Source organism: Ochotona princeps, chromosome 4, assembly GCF_030435755.1.
Source record: "Ochotona princeps isolate mOchPri1 chromosome 4, mOchPri1.hap1, whole genome shotgun sequence".
Taxonomy (NCBI): Eukaryota; Metazoa; Chordata; class Mammalia; order Lagomorpha; family Ochotonidae; genus Ochotona; species Ochotona princeps.
In genome coordinates, this window is record NC_080835.1 from 90,001,074 (window position 1) to 90,024,259 (window position 23,186).

Sequence of the window (23,186 nt, forward strand, 5' to 3'; positions counted from 1 at the left end):
TAAAGAAATTACTCATTTAGCAGAGAGTCAAAGAGGAAGAAATCTCCTATCCACTCACTCCCCAAATGGTCACAATAGCAAGGTCTGAGCTAGGCAAAGACCAGGCACCAGGAACTCCATCTGGGTCTCCCATGAGGGTGCCTGAAGTCCAACAACTTGCCCTGTTACCTATTGACTTCTCAGGTGTTTTGTCCGAAAGTTAGATTTGAAATGGAGCATCCAGGATTACAGCTGGCAACCTGATATGGGATTCCAGTGTTACAAGTAGAAACATAACCCACTGTGCCACAGCACCAGCTCTAATACATGATTTTTCTGTTAAAGAAGGACTAAATTATAATGATTTTGGTCCATACTTGGTCCGTTCTTTAAATTTCACATTCTGCTGGAAGTGAATTCTATACAAACATGTTTGTATATGTGTAGTTCCTTCCTCGTTTGGGTTTTCTTTTATGGAATTATCATGTTGACCATCAAAAAATGATTAAAACAATACTTTTCATTTGGCCTTCATTGTTTATGCATATTTACAAAAAATTCCTGCTCAGACTTCAGCTACCCTACTTATAACCATTCCAGTTGTGAAATTTTGATTTGAATTTGCCTGTGACACATTTAGCAACCTCTGTAATCTTCCAAACAGTGTGGAAACTGCTGTTGAGTAAAAGAACATGGAGTTTTATATGTTTACTGTGTGTGTAATAGTTTTCTAGAAATTATAGCAAATGACATCACTCATGGAAAGCTGACAATCTAATCAGAGAAAGAAAACCAACTCACAAGAAACAATTATAAATGGAATGACGTGCACGGCGTGGTGCTGGTTGCTGGAGCCCAGGGTAATAAGGTGTTAATTGTGTGGGATAGGCAATAAGTCTCAAAGGAGTTAAAGAAGGTAGAGCTTGACATGGGGTGAGGTCATCCAGGACGACTTTCAAAACAAACCGGCAATTTTTACAAGGCCCTTCTATGTTCAAAGTGCTGTGAGGATTGGAGAGAAGTCTGATCACAGAGATGGGCCTTGAGGGGAAGCTGAGAGGATGAGGAGGGTACTGACTGGCCGACTATTGAAGGCAAAGTGCTGTAAAACACAAAACTCAGGGGAAGGGAATGGGGCCAGGGAGAACCACAGCTAGCGTAATCAGCTTAACACGGCAGCTCTTCCTTTGAAATGCCTGAGACTGATGCAGATATGCCAGCTGAGGTTTTTTTAATCCATTTTGGCTCATGCTTGGTCTGCAAAATATTAGCATCTAGTTCAGAGGTTTCTCTGTGAAAGAGAGAAATGCAGACAGTGCTGTTCTTTGGGATTTGGAAGATGATCTGGCAGAAATGACAGATAGTACACACTAGCATCTTTTTCTTGCAAAGAAAAGCACTTATTGAAAACAAAGGTGCCAGCCAAACTGTCGTGTGTAGTAAAGACACAGAACCTGGCAGGACGAGGTGATGTTTACAGAGAAGACGGTGACCCAACACTGCGATTATTCATAGGATTGACTCTCTTTGGGTTGATGAAAGCTCTCAAGTGGCTCTGTTTGATAACAGCACTCTTCTGAAATATAACGTTTTAAAGTAAGTATTCATTGTATTTTCCGTATATACATGTTCCTATTCAAAGGTTCCCACTTTAGAGACTAGGAATTCATCATTTCTGATTCACAAACATAAAAATACCCCCCAGCGTTTTTATGTGCTAGGCAGAAAGGATGTAAAAAAAATGTTTATTTTAAAGATAACAAATTTTCAGTTTCTAAAAATTATAGTTATTACCATTGAGGTCCTGTGCATTTTCTTCTGCCCTTTATGTAAAGCTGTTGAGGAGATTGTGTTTTTAAGACAATGCTAGGTTTCACATCTTTTATTCTGTCAAGGTAGCAATTGCAAAAGATTCTTACCTGTCTTGTAGATTTAGACTGTACTGTCGTTTCTTTAATGTGGCAGCTTCATGGCGCATGCCTGGGAATAAACTGTGTAATTCAGACAATGCCAATGGCACACCACTTGGGAGCATGAGCAGCCCCATTCCTTCTGGAAAAACAAAGGAAGTTTTTTGTCTTCGTCATGAATTCAGAGTACCCTCTCGGTGTGAGGATGCCTGTCACTGGCCCAAGATTCCGGAGCTGTGGCAGAGGTGGACTGCTCACGTCCCTAAAGGTTGACAGCAAAGAGCAGTCATCTCTGACCCAACTGCTCACTGCATCTGTCCTGGGGAAGTATGGGCCACACGTGCTGCCTCATCTGAAACAGGTTGTACTGCTGTTGCCTTTCTCCCTGCAGCTCTCCTCTGCAGCTTTCTGGCCTGTGATAACAAGGGGCTCTCATTTGCCTATTGAAAGCTCAAAATGATGTAAAGCATTTCTGTGTAAATTAGGGCCCTGAAGAACAAGTATTTAAAAAAAATCAATATGGAGATTTTTCAAATATATGTATAATGGGAAAAGGTTCCAATGTCTTTAGAATATATAACTTTAGAAAGAATTAATAAGGAATAAATAATCACTTAGGCTAACACTCCTTAAGTATTACAGAGAAGCCAAACTTGATGAAAGTAATCTATTGTCAAAGGGCACACAGAAATTTCTCATCAGAATGGAGTTAGTCTAAAGTTGAACGCTTTCGGTCAGAAGGGTAACAGAGAGGGAAATTGTTCCTCTAGTCCATGGACCAGCAAGCTTGCTCTATAAAGGGCAAGACAGCAAATATCTTCAACTTGATGCACTCTATGGTTCCTACAGTCAGAACATTTCAGCCCTGCCCTTGGAGCAGAGAGCAACGGAAAAGTATGTAAACAAAAGGATGGGCCTGTGTTCCAATAAAACTTTATTTACAAAAAACAGTGTGTGGACCAGATTTGGTCTACAAGTCATAGTTGACCTCTGCTATGGGTCTAAAGGAGAAAATAAGCATGGGATGCCCACTAGGGAACATCCTTATGAGACACATCCTACATGTGATCTGTTACGGAGAATGTCAGTTTTTTTCATAGGTCCAGAGGGTGCTATTAGTTAGATAAAATTACTCTGACTCAGACAAAACTGACTCTTTTTATAGCTTTCCCAAGAAAAGGTCATTTATGAGAATTTCTTAGTCCTGAAGCATCATCCTTAGTCTCTGTGTCGCTATTGTTCCACTTAAATGCAGAAGATTTATATTTCTAAATGCCTCGCAACAGTTCAAAACATTTACAACAGAGATCTGCTAATGTCATTGTTAGTGTTAGTATAATTCGTTTAAAAACCTGTATTTTTTGTCAAAAGTTTCCAGAATTTTGTAGTTTAACAATAGTTAAGAGATGGAAAAAAAAACCTCCTAAAAGGTCTCAATAAATTTGCATGGAACTTCTCTTGGATCATAGAGAAAGCAGGAAATTGTTTTTTTTACCTGAATAGTTTATTTTATGTATTTTTATTAATTTATATATTTATGTATTTTAATAGTTGTTTATTAGCATGTTCCTAGTGTATTTATCAGTTACATGATCAGGCTCTTGAAGTAGTTCATTTACTACACACACACACACACACACACACACACACACACACACACAATTTTTCCTTGAAGACAGAGGTATTAATATCACAAAGTGAGGGATTCATGCTGGTGATCATGCCATGGGAAAAGCGTCCTAAGGCATACGTAGCTCGATCTGCACCTCCTTGCACTGGCCTACACACGGGGTTCATTGGTGTCATATGCATCATGGTTTGAAAAGTGATCCTTGAGGAAGTCTGTTGTTTTTGCTGGTCTCGATCCAGGAGTAATACTTGATTGGAAAAAAGAGGGAGGAGGAGCAAGGCAGCGTGTTCCGAGGCAAGCCATGAGAGAGGGGCTGAAGCTCTGTTTGGAGGCCCGCCTGCCACCACTTCTGAGCAGATGCATACTGCTCTGTCTTCCCACCCCTCTTCCCAAACCCCGTTTTGTCTTTCCTCCCTTTGCTGTTCTTCATTTTCTTCTTTTCATACCACCAAATGCTAAGTGTCAGGGTTGGTAGAAAAACCATAGGTTTTTCTTGTTTCCTCCTTTGTCTCTCCTACACTGACATTTTATGAATAATAATGTACATGAATATTTTAACTTTTCCATTGTAAAAGTTGCATTCTCAATGATGGTAGTGTTATCTGCCTGTAAAGCTTCTAAGCAAACATGTGAAAGTTGTTTAGCAGTTTCTTTTACTAGCAATTGGTTATAGTAAAAACTCCTTTCCTGTGGCCATATCATTATCTCCAACACATACAATACATAATTTTACTCAAGAATTCAAACCTGCTTCTCTGTTGGTAGCGGGGATTGTTTTTTCCTTCTCAGCGTGCCTTATAGTTTTACCTATTATCTTCTCAAAGCATGAATGACAGCATTAAAACATTGGTCTTGAAGAGCAAGTAATTAAAAGATTAATATCCTGCCTCATAGAGTAGGCACACAATAGGATGTTGGATTTCATTTAATTTCATTTTGTGTTATTCATGCTCAAAATGGATCTGAATAAGAAAACTGATTTCTTACTCTTGTCAGTTTCCAGTCTTTATTCTTAAGGAAATAAGAGAGATGGTGTGTTACACAGTCTTTGGCTCTAACTCCCTAGTTACGTATTCTTGCATTTGGGCCTCCATGTCTGTGGCCCCACATCCTCCTGCTAGAAATGTCCTTCTCCCTTCTACACACCCACCCACATCCTACCCATATGTCAGTTCTTCTTTTAAAAACATGGGCCTTCAGGGAGCTTTCCTTGTATAACTTCCCACCACAATGAACCTCTCTTGGAATTTCTGTAAAACTTTCAGTTTGTGCCAAACAATTCTTTACTTAATTATATGTTATCTTGGATCATTCTCTCTTAAACCATGGTGTTAAGCACATAATCTGTATAGCCATTTAAGTAAAAGGCAAATAGCTTATGGAGAGATAGAGATACGATGCCTAGGAAAGGGAGGAACCATCTCAAGGGATTTGTTACTGTCTTGTCAGGCCTCAGACTTGCAAGTGCAATGACTGAGAGCTCAGGATACCAAGAATTGCTGTGTAAACAGAGATGAACTCATGCTCACCTGATTGGCAGATGCTGAGTAGAATACCAGTGTGTCCCTTCCAACATGCATTGTACCTGCCTAGCACAACCAGACACCAGAGTCCTTGGGCTTGCCCTTCACATTCCTGCAGATGAGTTACACGGTTCACTTGCAAGCATCAGAGGACTCTCAGGGAGCCAAGTGATTTTTATACTCAGTGTGTTTGGATAAGGCTGCTGGCTGATGCATTCTTATCACAAGGATATTCCTGCCCACAGAACCGTGGACCATGTCCTCCTGAGGGGCAAGCTTGGACACTGGACAGTGCATCCCCTCCCAGTGCTTGTTTGGATGCTTGTTTGGTGCAACTCTCTCATTGATCCCATGTGTAACTGACTTTCCTTCCCATTGGAGTGTTTGCATAACATCTTAAATATAACTGGTTGATTTCTACTCAAGATTTACCCTCCTGGAATTTTTAATCTTTGGTCTCATGTGCAGGGTAATCCAGTTTCCCAAGCCCTCAGAGTACATCTTGTCATCATCTCCCTTTGCCTCCTGTATTAAGTTCCAAATATTGGATGAGAGAAAATTACCAGTATAAAATCCTTAATGGTATATACTATATACGCATTTCTTTACTTCATGTTTAAGGAATAAGTGTATTTTAGCATCTACTGTGCTCAAGCATTATAAAGATTTTAGAGATGACTAAAACATTGTCCCTTCACTTAGAGATTTAACATATGAAAGACAGATGTAAAGAACAAATACAATAGGATGTTTTGAGTGATGTGATAGGAACAGATGGTAGGACACTATAAAAGAAATGATCTCTTTCATTTATAGGATTCAACAGTTTTTCATAGAGAAAGAAATACATTGGTTAAAATTCCTTAAACATGCTTTTCCCCCCTTATAAATTATCTGAGATATCAATTCATGCTATTAAAATCTTGACTCTTTTTAACAATTGAAGAATAGAAAAATTTTAGGCAGGTGAGCAGGGAAATCCCCAACAACCCAGTGTATGAGGAATAATTTAACTCTACATCCTACCTAGTAAAGTCCAGGAGAAGCAAATAGGGAGCCTGACCAGTAAGTATAGGCTGAATGATTATAGGCTAGTTGGCCCTTTCCCTGGCTATTCCAGACTTTCTATATCTGTATCTATGTCTCTGTCTATCTGAAAGCCAAATAGGAAACCTGATCAGTAAGGTACAAGCTGAGTGTTTATCAACTAGCTGACCTTTATTAGTCTCTGTCTATCTGAATTAATTTTGGGGCTCACAAGCAACCCTGATGGTCGGTGTAAAAGAGGCCTGGGAGCCAAGGCTGGAACTAGATAAGGACCAGAGAAAGCTCCTCTCCAGAGTCCAGAAGGAAATTTACAATGTTTTTATCTCTGAGTGCTACCCAGGGCTCCTGGCTGTCGTTACTATGTCACCAGACCCTATGAGAGGATTTGGGGCTGCCGTCCTGTGTGGGAAATCCAATAGGAAATGACCTCAGAGTTCTCAGCCTCCAAGAGCATTCATATTCATATTCATATTCTAGGCAGTCGGGATACGGTTCTCAGTGTCCATACTGACAATCCTCCAGGAAGTATCCATTGCTTCTGTGGCAAAAGCACTTGGGAGGCCTCCAGGAGTCTCCCGGACTAATATACAGACCTCCTCTTATTCTCCTGTTCCACCCTTTACTCATTCATGTTCATTCACTTGTTGTTACATACCCATGCTTAGACTAAGTTTGAAATTAAAGTATCCAAGGATATATCTTTCATTATTTTCTGATGTACTAAACATCAAAATATAGCACAGGACCTGAGCATTTGATGACTTCCTGTGACTAAGAGAGTGTTGAATAACAAAGAAAATGCAGCAATGAATATAATTATTTCTCTTTCTTCCAAAGATTTATCTATTTTATTTGAAAGACAGAATTTACAAAGAGAGAAACAAAAATAGGGATAAAATCATCTTCTGTCTGCATATTTTACTTCCCAAACGGCTACAAAAATCAGAGCTGAGCAGATACAAAGCTGGGAGCCAGGAGCTTCTTCCTGTTATGCCATGTGGGAGCACGGGACCAAGGACTTGAGTCATCTGCTGCCTTTCCAGGAACCTGGTAGAAAACTCAATCAGTCCTAGGATACAGATACTGGCACCAGCAGGGAGAGGATTAGCATGTTATACCAGCATGCTGGCTCCCAATGTAATTATCTCTTACAAGCTCCCCATTTGGGCAGAGAGGTAGGGATTTCATTACCAAATATATAACATACCTATCACAATATGTTAAATAAACTTAGTATGAGTCCCTCATCTCTAAATAACCATTCACAAAGACATTTCAAGGTTACAGTCAGAGGACCTGAAGACTCTTTGGTCTTCGGTTGTCAGACTCCAAAAAATCTGATGTGGCTTGGATGTCCTGGAAATGAGAAAATTCAAGAGACGGTCATCTTATATGCTTCCTAATAAATCATCTCACATCTCTGTATATCCACTTACCCATTTGAAAAAAATAATAATATCTTTAGATTTCACATGTTGTGTAAGATACTATGAAGTAATTATGACATTGCCCTGTCCTTTGAACATTTTACTATTTCATTTCCTAAACTGAGAAGAAAAATGTATGCAAATAATGTATATAAATCCTTAAAAGATCATTAAATAAAATTGTGTATCGAAACTAAGATTTGGGATATACAAATCTGTTTAAGTATGCATAAAAGTTTTAAAGAGCCAAATGTGTGAATCTGAATTGTTAATGAATTATGTTTTATAAACTAAATTTTTTCCACAAATATTGCTGTTCTGGATAATCAGGTCTATCTGTAATCATTGTTTTATATTCTAAATAGTTCAGGATTTTCTTCCTAATAAGGAAGCAAGAAAGTCATAGTGAGGAAACATTTCATTGAGTTTGCTTGTTTCATTAAACACTTTTAATCCATTTCAATGTTCAGGCTATCCTATCAAGAATAGCATTTGTGAAAACCTGCTAACCACTAATTCAAATAACACTTGCAAGCAAAACACATAGAATATTAAAAAAAAAGACGTTGCTGTGTCTAAAATACAAAACTGCCACAAATAAATTTGTTTTCCATGCCCTCATTCACCACCCTGCCATTGATATCCATGTTTATGCAAAAAATTATTGTGTGAAAGTGGACATCAAATGATTGTATTCATCTGCAGCTCAGAGTCCACATTTCTTCAAAACCCGAATGCATGCACATCTAATTAAATTTTTCTGTATGCTTTTTAAAACTGATATAAGGAAATAGAGAAGCCTTTCAGGTTGTAGTTCTCTATTAGTTTGAAGAAGGCACATGATGGAAGCAACCAACAGTATTCAAAGCACTACCATAAGTGCTGTGGTGCAAATACAAATACCATCCAGAGATCTGTACTAGGATCCTTCCAGGCTAGGCAAAGTAGCCATATGGTGTGAAATGCTCTAATATGGCACACAAGGCAGTACCCAATTTAAGAAGCAGCCAGATAGGTAACATGATGATTCAGAGGATTCCCTGGGGCTGCAGAGCGTGGGAGGCTTCCTCTAGATGAAACTCTGCTGCATCTCACCAATTGTTTACCAAAGGAAATTAATTAGAAAACACTTAGTTGTATAACTGGCATTTTTAGTAAGTGGTTACAATATATATTTTTAAATGTTAGCATCGTACTCCATTGTTGACTGTTTTGTTTTTGCCATTCCTAGATTAAGTGGCTTGGGGTTGAATTTGTGTTTTGTTCTTGACTTCTCTGAGAACATCTAGCACTAGCCACGTTTGGGATATTTTTGTACAAACATTCTTCAATTATTTGGTAAGAAGTAAAATCTTTTGTTGCATTTTTCCTCTTAAGGAACTTTGTTTTTTCTTTTCTCTCTGCTTATACCTTGAAATCAGTAAAAGCTCCTGGTTTATGTAGATTGTTCCTCAAAACCACACCTTTGAAGGTACAACAGTAGGGAATTTTTATTCGAAGGAAAGCAGTTGTATTTTCAGACAGCAATTAGTAAATTGAGGCGTTATCAAAGACAACTTTATAAGAGTACGAACTAACATGGTTACATAAAAGAGAGTCTAGTGCTTTCAATGCCTGCATCATCAGGTCTCCAAATTGCTTACGAGTGACTAGAAAGCATGGCCTTCTGCAGCCAGAGGCAGCATCACCACAATGGAATTCACAGTTGTACTGTTCAGATTTCATAAATATACTGAGGGTCTAGGAGCCAGGGTCTCTGACAAACCAGGCTTGTCTGGTCTGGTCTGGGCCAGCTGACTGAGCAAGCAAGCTCTCTTTGCATGAGGACTTTCTTGATGTCAGCAGCTAAATATTTGTTCCTAAAGCTAAAATATCCAAAGTGATAATGTGATAGTGGCCATCTTTCTTCGTACAAGAGAGTATTATTTAGATTAGGAAGCCATCCTAAGAGGAAAGGCAGGGTATACGTGGTTGATATGGGAACAGTGTTTAGACGTGGATAAGCTGGGGACCAAGCACGATGGGCCTAGTATCTAGGTGGATGTGCTAGGGTCCCATGAGGGTGCTGGTTGATATCCCAGCTGCTCCACTTCCCTTCTAGCTCCTGGGAAAGCAGTGGAGGATGGCCCAGGGCCTTGGGGCCCTGCAACAGTGAGGGAGACCTGGGGGGAACTCCTGGCTCCTGTTTTGGGATTGGAACACAGCTTCAACCATTGTGGCCACTTGGACAGTGAGCCAGTGGATAGAGGATCTTTCTGTCTCTCCTCTCTGTACTTCTGACTTTCCAATAGAAATAAACAAATCTTAAAAAAAAAAAAACCAGAAATAGAAAAAGTAGAACACCTGTTCTCAGTGTGACATAACTTTTCTTCTGGCCTGGTACCCTTCAGAGAAACCATGTTGAAACTGAGAAGTGGGTGCTCTCTGGAGAGAGACAAGAAAGATAAACTAAAGAGCTACTCTATGGGGAGCCAAAAGCACAATGCAACAGAGTAGAACTGGGTACAGTGGCTAAGGTGCTGCTTGGGACCCCTAAATTCCAAATCAGAGTGCCTGAGTTCAGTTCCAGCCAGGTGCCAGATTCCAGTTTCCTGAGAACATGCTCCTGGGAGACAGCCAGTGATGGCTTAAGTACTTCATTCCATATCTCACTTGCCTTCAACCTGGCTCAGCTATAGGCACTGTGGTACTTAGAGGGTGAGCCAGTGAATGGGAAATCTCTGTATAGCTTTATATCTGTCTTCCAGCTTTCAAATTAATAAATTCTTGAAAAGAGAATGCATCCCAGTGATGACTGAAAGAGGCATTTGCAATTAGCTGATGCTAGCAGGAGTAAGCCAAGTCCCAAGGGTGATGGAAAAACACAAGTGAGTAAGATGTGATTGTCTATAAGCTTATAAGATAGGCTCAATGATCCCTTCATCTGCCCCTCCCTCCTTTAACAAGAACTCTTTTTTTTTAAGAATTGTATTTGTAATAATGCCACTTATTGGGAGAAGACTATGATGATATTGATAATAAGTAATTATTCTATGCTGATGACAAGCTAAACACATTAATGCAATTCCTCATTTAAACTTCCAACAACCATCTGTGGACATTACTGTTATTATCTCCATCTTATCCATGAGGACACTGAATCAGGAAAACAGTATGCCAAAGCCACAAAGCTGACTCTGAAACCTTATGAATGCATTATGGAACTACTGGTTTGCAATTTTTATGTCTTATATATTCCTCATTTGAACCTAAAACTTTCTGATATTTTTCAAATTAACCTCACTATTCTGTATGCAATTTCAATTTGTTTGCTTTTTTTCTGTCTTTTTTTCCCCCTCTAGCTTGGATTTAAACATTTTAAGGGAGCAAAGGCCACATCTGTTATTGTTGCTGCAACACAGTTCCTAAGGTTACAATGCAACTAGGTATTAGATGAATGCATTTCAATCATAAAGAAGTAGGATCGTAAATGTCAACTCACAGAGTAACAAATTTCACTTGCTTTTAATTGAGATGCTCAATTACAAACTATATTGTACAATGTAGGAAATAGATTCATTTTTAATTTTTGTTAAGTGAAGCTTTTTAATATTCCTTGAAACCAAATGAAAATTTTCCAAATTAATGCTTGGCAGTTCAGCATGTAGGGAAAAAAAAGTCTTTCCTCTCAAGCAGCTTTACCAGGGAACAGATTAGTGTTAATTAGAGGATGTTTTACTAATGGAGTATTTTTCCTCCCACTAATGTCACTGCCCTTTATCCCTGAGGATGGCAGTTCTGATGGTGACTACTCTCAAGTGGGGAATAAAAGAGATGGACAGACCGTTCATAAGATTCCATTTGTTCCCAACACGGAGCCCACTGTTTTTCTTTTCAAATCTTGAGGCATGTCTGTTGGACCTGGTGTTGTTTTGGGACTCTACCTGTTAAAATTGCAGTTGGCTCAGAGCCTTCTCTTGAATTCCACCCAAATTCTTTCTCCATTACAAAATTAGTTCCAAATAGTTTTCCACACAATGAGAGCTTCTTAGATTGACTTCAAATGGCTTGCTATCTGTGGTGAATATATGGTAGGAAATACTGGCATATGAAGCCATTAAAGATGTACACCATTTCTTATCTTGATATTTCCAAGTGATTCAATGACTACAGACAACCATTGAGTCAAATGCTTACTCTTGATTGCAGATTTAAAAGTATAAGTAACTACAGTGAGAATGTTCATATTGTTTCTATACTATCTTCAATAGTAACTTACTGTGAATAACAAATTACCCTGAAACACGGTGACTTCAAAGAAGTGACATTTATTACCAACTTTGTCTAGTTTTTGCAAGTTGGGAAGCTAGAAGCAGCTCAGTTGGGTGGCTCTGTCCCAAGGTCTCTTCCGAGCATGTAGTCAGGCTGCCTTCTCAAGGCTTGAGTTCGCTTCCACACTCACTCATGCGACTGGCAGGAGAGCACCTTGCCCCCATGGACTTCAGGGAGCAACCTGACTGTCCTCATGTTATGGCAGCTGGCTTCCCCTATAGCAACTGATGCAAGAGAGAAAGCAGAGAGAAAGCCACAGTGTGTTTTATGACCTAGTTTCTCAAGTTTCATGCTATCACTTTTGCTTTATTCTCTTTAGTATCTTTATTCTTTCCCTTACTAACATTAAATCAGTTATGGTAATTAGTTCCCACCTTTTGTGAAAAAGTAGCAAAGAATGTTCAGACATTGGAAACCACTAAAATATCTAAGTAGTGAGATTCTTTCAATATATTTACATAAATTGTCTGCTTTGAAAGTGGTGCAGTGTATCTCAATGCTCAATTTGTCAATAAGAAGTGCTTTTAGACAAAATGCTTTTCCTGGAAATTAGCAAACTCTCTTAAAACATAATATTATCTAACCTTCACACACACACACCCCCCATACACACACACAAACCTTATCATGAGAACAAGAATCATCAGTACTTGAAGGCTAGAGATAATGGCCAAAGTTTGCTTTTATTTTCTTTCTGTTCCTTTGAAGTAGATTCAACAAATTAAAAACAAAAATTGAGTACATCCGCTCTATGTTTTATGTGCTGTGGATAGGTTACAAAGTACAAAGGTGAAAAAGACATGACCTATTTCAAAAAGCCTGACTGTGCGACCAGAGTAGGGGACACATTGACACAGTGTGATAACACTAATGAGTGTTCTGATAGAACTGCAGGGGAAGCGTGATGGAAACATACGGAGAAGAAACTGCATTCAAAAGGGAAGATGACAAGAAATCTTTGCAAGAAGAACCACTTGAACTGGGAAGAAGAGAGGTCTTAAAATAGATGGAATTGTAGTTGTAAAGACATGAAGGTAAAAAGTACAGGGTCTCCTAGGAAGATAGTAATGAGGCTGTGGGAAAGCTGGTAGTCAAGTCTGGAAGGATGAACCACTGGAGGCAGCTAGCACATCATGATGAAGTATAGCCTAGCAGTGTAGATTTATGAAAATGTTCTAAACTGAGGAGTTATTGAGTGAATGAACATTGATATTTTAATAATTAAATTTTGTGTCCCCCAATTAGACAACTGCCTAGGTTGCCTTGCACCTAGGCAAGTATTATACTGCTGGGAGAAAAGCAGCCAATAGCTGGTAGGCATTCTGAACCTGTTTAATGCAAAATTTTTGTTAACTATTAACAGTGTACCAGCATAGTTGCCTACTTTTTTTAAGATATGTGGGAAAGGCTAGAAATGTCGGGTCAGGCCAGACCATACCAGCCTCCAGACTGTAGATTTCCTGGAGAAGGGGGTCTGGAAGGTATTGGAATGGGAGTAGCTGAAGGAAAGCTGGGACTAGGGGCAGGCCAGTCATGGGGAGGGGGTGTGTGGGTGGGGCAGGCTGGGCTAGGCTACCATACCCACTGGTGCTCAAGCGAGCTAAAACTGATGCTAGCCAATTGGGCTAGGCTGTAGCCCTCAATGGTAAGTGCTAGGACTGGATGCAAGTCAGTTCACGCTAGATTGCAGTACCCCTGGCTAGGGGAAGGCCAGGCTGATCAAGGCAGCAGCATACATCATCAGGGTATGCGTGTACCAAATCTGGGGGTAGGTCAGGATGAGCTAAGCTGTGGCATCCGTAGGTATGCATGAGAGCCAGATGGAATGCGGGAAAGACTAGGCTAGGCACATACAAAAGCTAGAGATGGAGGCTAGCCTTGTGGGGGTTATTGGAGATTGCCCAAACAAGGCCGTGGCACTTGTTGGTGAATATGAAGACCCAGCCTGTGGCAACCTGGGCTGGGCTGGGCTAGGCCACAACACCAATCAATTCATGTGAGAGATGAGGCAGCTGCATCCACTGGTATGTACAATTGCTGGTACAAACGGTAAACCGAACCTTACCCTATGAAGGCTGGCATACATGAGTCAAGTCTGAGCTCGCCTAGACTAGATGGCCAAACTCAAACCCTGGCCACAGGGAAAAAAAATCACAAGATATGTGGTCTGACCTTGGAGAGCATGTAGCAGAACTGGGCCTCCTCAGTTGCTGATGCCTATGCAATGAATTAACATGCCCAGATACACAAGGAGGGCATGACAGCCAGCTCCTTTAGTCCAGTAGAAAACACTGAGTGCCTTGTCAGAGGATGGAAAGCAGAACAGATTGGACTAATTTGCTGGATGAGCTTTGAAACATGTTCCTGGGCCTGTGGATACACTAAGGTGGACTTGACTCCCCAATAGACCTTGGAAAAAGTGTCTCAATCCTGGTGCAACAAGCTGACAGTGTCTTAAAATTACCAAAACCACTCAAGTACCACCCTCAGAATACTCTTTCCCACATCAAGATCCCTCAGGTGTCACCACATGACTGTCCCCCATCCCCAGGTGCTGATGTAGTTTGATAGCAAGGAGTGCATCCTCCCTTTGCTCCCACTGAAGACACAGGAGCAAAACAAAACAAAACGAAAAACTGCAATGTCTTCCCACCTATCATCTTCTATACCTCCACCTTGATTGGAGACCCACGTGGGCAGCTGTGTAAGGAATATTAAAAACAAAGTAAAAAGTAATAATTATTAGAAAAGTGAAAAAAAGAATAAAACCATATCCTAAGCTGAGTAATGCTAGACTGTCATCAACATAAAGAGATTGTGTTTGATTTTATAGGGTTTACAATAATGCTGTCCTGTTTTGGTGTTAGCTTTCAATAAAAGTTTGGTTAGAAACCAAAGCCATTACAGATCATTGCTAACAGCTTAAGTAGGAAGTGACACCCAGCTACTGAAGTCTAAGCTATTCCTCACTTTTACATCTGCTGCCACATTCATATAGCTAAATAGAAATATCAAGAAGTCATCAAAAGAAATATTGTAGAACATTATGAGAATAACGACAGCTAGTAATTTTATACCTAATATCTGCTGAATTCTGTTACTTTTATTATTTCCGATCTTCACTGCGTTCTCATGGTTGTAGGTGATCTCACTGTTGTTTTATTAAAGGCAGTCTGAGCCTTGCCTGTTTGAGCTAGGAAATGCTGATGATGGAAAGCTGGATGTCTGTTCAAATCTGGGGTTGTCTGACTCCAGACCTCCATATAGAGTTTATATACAATTTAAGTTAACTCCTGTTTAATAAGCTAAGTAATATCTTCCAAAAATACTATGGAAAACTGATTATTAGACCAAAAAAAGTTTACATATTTGTGTCTTAATCTTTTCTCCCTATCTATTAACTAGCCTTACCTGTTGAGAGAGTGCTGGAAGAACTTTCAGTCCCCTTTCACCTAAATCAGTCTTCATAAGAAACAGCTCAGGTCCAAAGGAGGCAAGCATCAGGACATAGCTGTCCCCTAATATTTTCAGGGCTCAGTACAAGTTTAAGGGTGGTCTATGCACTGTATGTCTATTTGTTAAAAAGTTGTTGAATGGGCAAAAAGGTGTGGTAAAATATATCTTCCTACCTTGGCAAATATGCATTCCTAATGACAAGGCTGAAATTATATGGGAAACTCTACTTACTAAGTGAACAAAAAATCCATGATGACTGGATATTCTGTTGTGTTCATGATGTTTCCGTATGCAGTAAAAAGAAATCGGACATAATTAATACATTATTAATCCATGAAGCTTATTTTTGTCTTCACTTCTGCAAACTCCTTAATTATGTTGTGATAATGATGTTTCCAGTAACTTGTTTTCTATTGGCAGGAATGACCCAAACTTTAGATTCTAAATTATTAAAATCAAATTAATTTTATGCAGAGTATATAAATTAGAATGTAGTAAAAAGTGTAAATTAAACAAGCCTGAAAAATAGAAATTATTTTTGTGTTTTCAAAATATATTTTTCCTTCTCAAATTTAGTTTTTTAGAAAATGTAAAATGTAAGACATAATTCATGTATATAGAATTTCAGTTAAAATTATTTAAGTTAAGCTGAAATTTTATTTATTGAAAATTTAGATCCTGTCAACTAGCATATAAAGCTAAAAGTAGTAATAACACTAGCATTCATTGCTGATCTAATTGCCAAAGAATCTATCGCACAGGTCACCACCCAATCTATATATATTTATTTTTTTTTAATTATTTATTATTTAACTTCATTAATTACATTGTATTATGTGACACAGTTACATAGATACTTGGGTTCTGCCACCCCTCCCCAAACCCTCCCACCATGGTGGATTCCTCCACCTTGTTGCATAACCACAGCTCAAGTTCAGTTGAGATTCCCCCATTGCAAGCGTATACCAAACAGAGTCCAGCATCTTATTGTCCAGTCAAGTTCAACGGCTTCTTAGGTATACCCTCTATATATATTTAAGAGTCATAGAAATTGTTCATTTTGGAAGATGATCCTCACAACACAAGTGTAGGGAATGGTGTGCTAAGCAGTAAGTACTTTTGGAACAGTGAATTAGAACGAGAAAAGAAACCGTAAAATTAGAAATCAGCAGTCCTTGGAAGTAACACCTCATTATATTTTGCACTCACAGTGAAAGACATAACAAGTGACTTAAGTTGTCTCTTACTTACCTGCATGCTACCACTCTTCCTGTTACTTCCCTTGAGAGAAATGTCTGTCTCTGACATGGGCAGCATCAGCATCCAAAAGAAACTTCCATAGACTCAGGAAGCCACCTTGAACTTCCAGGACGAGCACCTGGAGATGTGGAGCTCTCAAAGTGGATGTTTGATGGAGCTGGCCATCACTGAGTTTCACCTTTGAGAGTGACCGTGCATTGCTTCATCAGCTCATCTTTCACATGCTTACAAAGCTTCTGCTGCCCTTACATGCAGGTCCTGTACACCAGGAGCCATCGAGTCCCTTACTCCAGTCTACAGCCAGGCATTGCAGGCCAAGTTAGTGCGTGAGACGGAAACTGCAGGGAGAAACCACCATGTGTAAAACCTTTCCTCACTGTGAAATCGTCTGGTTTGAACAATGTCCCAGTTCTACCAGTTCTTCTGCATGTACAGAAGAGATGGCAATCAGGAGGAAATGAAGTGAGGCACAGAATGATGTATTAGAAACAGGGAATGCGAGCGAGAGTATGAACACCTGAAAAGCGCTCCTGGAAATGGCTCTCCTTGCTGTATGTGAAATGGGCATCTGTGCACTGCCTTTTTCCTTCCACTCACATCTGCAAACGTGGCAACCTTTTAGCTGTTTGCTATTAATGCTGAAGTATTCTGACAGTTTGGAAAGCTTCAATAGTGAAACTGGTACCAGAGAACAGTGAAAAAAAATAAAACCTGTCTAATTGAGCTGCCAGTCATATCTTCCCTACAAAACAGTTTAATACTGACTTGGGTTTTGTGGCTGAAGAGAACTACTAGGCAGCTTCCTCAGTGGTTCACAGTTGTCCGTGTTTTCATCTTATAATTGAAACAATATTTTCCCCTTTCCCAAGGGCAATAATTTTAAAGGTGGGGTCTCTAACCTCGGGTACACCCTGGTCCCCACAGTGTTACTCTCTTCCCAAAATGACAGGGGACATAGAACGGATGGGTCACATTAAAGGCTACAAGATTGGGCTTCTTTTTCTTTTTCTTTTTTTTTTTTTTTAAAGATTTATTTATTTTATTACATCCAGATATACACAGAGAAGGAGAGATAGAGAGGAAGATCTTCCGACCGATGATTCACTCCCCAAGTGAGCCGCAACGGCCGGTGCGCGCCGATCCGGGTCGGGAACCGGGAACCTGGAACCTCCTCCAGGTCTCCCACACGGGTGCAGGGTCCCAATGCATTGGGCCGTCCTCAACTGCTTTCCCAGGCCACAAGCAGGGAGCTGGATGGGAAGTGGAGCTGCCGGGATTAGAACCGGTGCCCATATGGGATCCCGGGGCGTTCAAGGCGAGGACTTTAGCCGCTAGGCCACGCGGCTGGGCCCAAGATTGGGCTTCTATTCATGAAGCCAACTTCTTTCCTGCAGGGAAGACCCCGGGCTGTCTGAGTCTTGAAGGACTTGGAATACTTTTAAGATTATTGATAAATGGTGGATAGGTGGGAACTTGGGAACATATGGTTCTTTGTGGCTAACAATGGGAACAGCCAGGTCAATTGCTGTAACTCCAAACAGCTGGAAGCTATGAACTCTTTCACGGAAATGTCCATCATTTCTGTCAGTGGCTTGCTGGAGGCTGCATTACCAACAGTGGTGTGGTGAACTCATTTATTACTGAGCATAGCGACGATAACTATATTGCAACCCTAGTTTAGGGTAATAGTTCTCCTTTGTGTTCAGTGGATATTTGTTGAGTACAGACTGCAATAATTGGCTCAACAAATGCTTCTTGAACACCTCTTATGAAAAAGCTCCCAGTCAGATACAAAAATGAATTTTTACAAGCCAGTGCCTTCCCAGAGGTTGTACATTTGTGGTTCTTACACTAATGAATGATTGACCAAAACTGGAACATTCTTTCAATTTGATGCTGTTTTGCTGTTTTCATTTCTTATGTAAAATCTTCTGCTTTCAATTTTTTTTGAAAAAAGCCAGTAGAGGACTCTGGTGATATATTTGAAACTTTTATTTTGTTTTAGCCTGTTGCAATATTAAGAAAATCAGACTGTTCTCTAATGTACTATATTGATTATAATATACCCAGACATAAAACATTAAAAACTCAATTTCATACCTACTGAAGAATAATAAAAATGACATTTTACATTTATGTGATCTCTTACCATAGCATTTTCTGAAAGTTGTAAGGGTAAGTAAGATCTATGACTTCAGATTGTAATAAGGAGACTCCCACTTAACTGAGCTTTTAAGTTATGCAACTTCCTCTCTGATGACTAGGAGAAAAATAAAGAGGCAGCAAACAGTCAATAAAGTAGAAGACAGGAAGTGTGTGGTGACTCCGAGTCCCAAGAGGGCTCACTATGTCCTGTGCACAAAGGAAACAAATGCTAAGGCAGTTAAAGCTTTCCTGCTTCTCTGACAACTCTGAGCAGAGTGCAGTGCAGTGGCTTGAATTCGTAGATTTCAAGGAGTATAAAGGAATAAAACATCTTTAAAAATGAAGTCTGTACCCTATAAAAAATGGTCCCTTATTTGTTTCTGGATGATGCTTTTCCTGACTACTTGTATAGCTGGAAATTTGCAACCTCAGACACAGGTCCTGCAGCAGGTTCCCCTGGATTCCAAGAACCAATGGATATGGCAGCAGATTGAGAGAAGCACAGTAACATAACTATAGTGATGATCACAATACCCTGCCAGTATTTAGTGTCTTTGAGTTTCCTAAGAATTCACATTACATGTGCATTATCTCATTGGATTTGCATATCAACATTTTTATAAACCCCATGATTCTCTGGTACAAAAATAAGAAACTGAGACCCAAACAATGACAGAGTCCAGAGTTACAGAGCCAGAAAGAGATAGAGAAGCATTGGGCTTCAGCTCGCAGTCACAGTGCTAAGCTACCGTTCCCTATGTGCTCAGATTTATAAATAAAAGGATAGTTCTCCAACAAAACTGACTCTCTGAAATGTCGAATGAATAGAATAAACTGTAGAAGCTGTGGAGATGGGCAGGAGAGAGCTCATAGCTAACACGATTTGGGGGTCGTGAACAAGGTTACACCTGGTTTTCAAAGAATCAGAGGGGATTAGAATGAAAAGTGAAAAGTATGCAGGAATAGTTTTTAACATATCATGTTTTGTCTTTTTATTCCACTGAACTAATGAACATTGAAGATTTCAGAAAAACACATTGAGTATCCCCTATGTAAATGGTATATTTTTATTGCTTTAAGCTTTTTAACATACTATAAAGGAAAGGCTGGTTAATCCTCAGTGTCTTAATGCATTAGACCCTGAGCCAGATGGCTCCAAGGGGCCCTTGGGAATGGCTGTGGGACAATCTTCACTTCACACATGCTCGTGTAAAAAATGGGCCCTTGGGAATTTTGCGGACCTACAATCTGGAGATAATGCAATTCTGATCATAATGCAAATGCTGCATTTTAGGGTTGCCAGATTTAAAAAACAAAATACAGAATATGTAGTTACATTTGTGTTTCACAGACATCTAACAATCTTTTAGTAGAAGTACGTTCCAAATATTGCATGGGACATACTTATGAATGAATAAAATCACTGTTTATCTGAAATTCAAATTTAAGTGAATTATTCTATTATGTGGCAACTTACCTAGACAAGGATTAGAGGGAAACTTCAGAAATTTGAATTTCTTAGGCATACATAAAGACACTCTGTTTTGAAGGCATTAAATCAGTAACTTCCTCTCTCCCCAACCTCCTAAAAATCAGAAAAAATAAAATGTATCTCTAGTTTGTGCACCCCCACAAAATGTTCTCTGTTTTAAAATGAGGCTAACAGAGCAGGAAAAATTATGTCACAAAATAATTTTCTGGAACTCATCTAAGATCTCTGTTTTTATAACTTGAATATTCCTTTAAGAAATCATGACCTTAAAATTATAGTCAAGATTGACCAATTAAGTCACTTGCTGCGTCTGCAGCAGTGTAACTATGCAGTGTGTGCCTCATACCCTGAGGATAAAAAAAGACATGCTGAAAACTGGATTTCCAAGTAATGCCCCCATTAAAGATGTCAATTAAGTGGGGTTCAGTGAGGAGGCATGGTGCCTTACCACTGAATTCTAAGAATGATGATTGTTTTTGGAGTTGGAATCAAATATCAGCCTTTAAACCAAGTCAAAGGCAGTACTGCAGCTGCCTTCTGTCAGTGACACTGTGGTAGAAAAATTCACAAGACATACTCAAACATTCTTTTTCTGCTGCATTTTTCAAAACAACTCAAAATTAATGCAAGTGTTCCCAAAGCAGCAAATGTATTTACTTCTTTAATTTCTAACTGGTCTATAATCATTTAACAAGAAAGAATGTACTTTGAGAAAATGCAAAGAATAAGAGGTAAAATGGAGTCCTGGAGTCAGGGGTGAGGGGATTTCAAATCACGTTTGGACATAAGTCCTTGCAGGTCACAGTCCCCATAGATTACCAGCATCTGCTAAGCCTAGATAGCTTATAATCACTAAAATTGTTTTAATCTTCCTATAGAAGGTTTATCGAAGAAGTACTAAATTATGCTGGATTAATCCTTCTAAGAATGAACAGTCAAGAAAATGATGCATAAAATAATATGCTGAACCTAGAGTAAGATCTTACAACATATCTGAACCAGTCTGTGGTTATCAAAAAGGATAGTGCTCCATCCAAGGAACATATTCTCAGCTATGTAATCACTTGGAAAGCTGCCAGCTGTCATTTGCCTTCAACCACCTTGCAGTCTTGTCTGTCCTGTCCTGTTCTGGTATCACCTTCAACAATGGAGGGGTATGTGATGATGGGATTGGTGAAACAGAGATCATACAGCAAAAACATAACTATTGCAGTGTGGGAAGAGGATAAAACATTGCCAGTGGATGGTGTTCTTTGGCCAAAAGTGTGAGACTTGCCTAGGGTAGCCCTCCGAGTCTCTCTTCACACCATGTTCTTGAGTGGAGCAAGAACATGGCGAAGAGCACTGAGACCTGTGTGCAGTGTGTCATTGCACTGTGGCGTTACATTCACCATGTCCTGCATTGGTTTATGCTTCTTTGGGCTAGTTCCTTAGCACTTGTTGAACACTCTTAGCAAATGTGTAGAAATGAGCATTCTTACTTTCCTTTGCTGCCCTTTCAGGGACCAGATATTTTAATAAAATGGAACTGTAGACTGACAAACCATAAAATAGCCAAGCAAACACTTGTTCTTTAATAGAAGCAATGTAACATGTAATATGCCCTGTGTGAAGCTATTGAGTCATAAACATCAGATAGCCATTTAACTAGAGCGCTCTAGTGCAGTTCTTCTTCCCACAATCCCACTGCCATGTTCTCACATCCATCCCTGGTCTCCAGTCCTACCTACCTTTCTCTGAGCACTTTATTCATGGCCTCTTGCATGCCTGCTCGCTTTTGCACACTTTCCTGAGCCCCTTCCCCTCAGGAATGCTCTTCTACTTTTGGCTCTCTGTTTTCCTGCAAGAATCTTTCAAATCTCCCTCTTTGGCTTTTACACTACCATCTCCCATCCACGGTAGGGTCCCCTCAGCTGGAATTCACCAGCCCCATATTCATGTGTTGCACAAAATGGTGCACCACATTTGATTTGGTTCATAGAGGTCTCAGCTTTCCTCGCTCAGTGGGCTTCTTTTCATGGTCAGAACAGAATAGGATCTGTGAGATGATTTATAGCCATTTGCTTAATGAATGAATGTTCTGTAATGTGTTGCTGCCATGGGTCCCACTCATAGGGGTGGGAAACAGATAGGGTGCCAGGGAGCAGGGACAGTCATGTAAAATTGCAGTACAAAGCCCCGATTCTCATGGTGCCAACAATGAAAATTGTAGCCATCAAAGGAATGGAGAGTAAAATTCTATAGTAAGGGTTAGAGAAGGCTTCCTGAGAAAGATAGAATCTGTGGTAGGACTTGACAGTAGCACCAAAATGGAAGAAGACAGTGACCTACTTCCCCCAGGACCAGGAGTGTGGACTTCAAGAGAAGTCAGAACTGAGACTGTGAAAAGAAGGCCAAGCAAGAACGTAGGGTGTAGGTTACAGAGCCTTCAATCTGGAGAATTCTCCAGATTGAATAGGGAGAATCCTCTACCATATTCACCTTTCCAACTGTTTCCTCTCATCTAGGCTTGCCTGAAAAGAATCAAGTTGTCATGGCTTTTGTAGGCAGTGCATGCTTTTCCGTGCACTGAAGACAGGAATCTACAAAAATGATGCTAAATATGTAAATTCCATTTATTTGTAAGGCAGACAGAAACAGAGTTTTTATCAGCTGGTTCATTTCCCAGATGTCTGGAATGATCAGGGCTGTGATTGGAAGCCAGGAACAAGAAATTGAATCCAAGGCTCCTACATGAGTGGCAAGGACCCACTTTATTGAACCACCACTACTTCTTCCCAGAGTCTACATGAGCAGGAAGTTGGTGTCAGGAGCTGCAGCCAGGAATCTAGGCATTCCAATATGGGATGTGAGTGTCTTAACTGCTAGGCTCCATGCCTGCTCCCTGATGCTAAACATCTCTTAGTCAGTTAAATACTTTGTATGTGACTTTACTTCTCATGTCCTTTTTAAAATAGTATGAAATCTTTTAGGAGTCATTTTGGGCTAACACTAGAAAGCCAGGAA

General features: G+C 39.8%; 1 protein-coding gene across 1 annotated transcript in view; it reads left to right on the plus strand.

Moving 5' to 3' along the window:
• The window catches only part of MAML2 (mastermind like transcriptional coactivator 2), a 349,689-nt gene that overhangs the window by 101,034 nt on the left and 225,469 nt on the right, over positions 1-23,186 (plus strand). The window lies entirely within an intron of this gene.